Here is a 1,038-nt window from a genome sequence, read left to right as displayed (position 1 = left end):
TGCCTCAGCCTCCCAAGTAGCTGGGACTACAGGTGCCCGCCACAACGCCCGGCTATTAAGAGCACATTTTCAAGTCAGTCCTAAGTACATAAGGGCAGGGTAGTCAGTGCTGCTTGTGAACAAACCTGGGAAATTTCAGAGAGGATTCTGGATTCTAGATTTTAGAGCATTTCTCTACTTGTAAAGTATTAAAAGACTTCATGGATACTGGATGTGGTGATATGCACTTGTAGTCCCAGCTACTCAGGAAGCTGAGGCAGGAAGATCACTTGAGTCCAGGAGTTCTGGGCAGTAGTATACTCTTCTAATCTGCAGATAGGTGTTTGGCACTAAGTTCAGCATCCATATGGTAACCTGGCAGGAGTTGGACAGGGGGTGGTGGTGGGGGTACCAGATTGCCTGAGGAGGAGTGAACTGGCTCAGATTGGAAACAGAGCAGATCAAAATTTCCAGTACTGCTGATCACTAGTGAGATCACACCTGTGAATATCCACTGCACTCTAGTCTGGGCAGCATAGAAAGACCCATCTCTTTCTTAAACAAAATGAAAGACTTCATGAAATCTCATATTCCTCAGGTACAGCTCACTTCTTCCACACATGTGCCCTGTCTGCAGAAATTTTAACTAAGATTCTTAATATTGCAGTAAAGTCTAGAGCTTATCCTATTGGCTATGTTTATTGAGTGCCTGTTATATGCTAGATACTTGGTCAGTTTCTTTATTTTCGTATCTCTAATTTACCATGACTGTGGATAAGATAAAAATAAATAAATATCTCTAATTTTTTATAACAGTCTCAAAGTTAGATAATAGATCAGTCTGTTTGAAGAAGTAGATAAAGACTATTTTAATTTTGCCAATGAGGAAACTGGGCTAAAGCTCAAAATTTACCTTAAAGGTAACATAGCTGATTGTTGCTAAAGCCAGAATTTAAACCCCTCCCCAACTAACTACAAATTCTATGCTTTATTTACTACCACTGGCTCGGAGCCTGTGGCTCAAGCGGCTAAGGCACCAGCCACATACACCTAAGGTGG

At 41.6% G+C, this 1,038-nt stretch overlaps 1 protein-coding gene across 1 annotated transcript in view; it reads left to right on the top strand.

Annotated features, from left to right (window-relative positions):
- The window catches only part of SOCS7 (suppressor of cytokine signaling 7), a 46,085-nt gene that overhangs the window by 25,613 nt on the left and 19,434 nt on the right, over positions 1-1,038 (top strand). The window lies entirely within an intron of this gene.

The sequence above is a fragment of the Otolemur garnettii genome, unplaced genomic scaffold (genome assembly GCF_000181295.1).
Source record: "Otolemur garnettii isolate 467f Iridium unplaced genomic scaffold, OtoGar3 scaffold00018, whole genome shotgun sequence".
Classification (NCBI taxonomy): Eukaryota; Metazoa; Chordata; class Mammalia; order Primates; family Galagidae; genus Otolemur; species Otolemur garnettii.
Note: the sequence above shows the minus strand (reverse complement) of the source record. Positions and strands in the feature narration are given on the sequence as shown.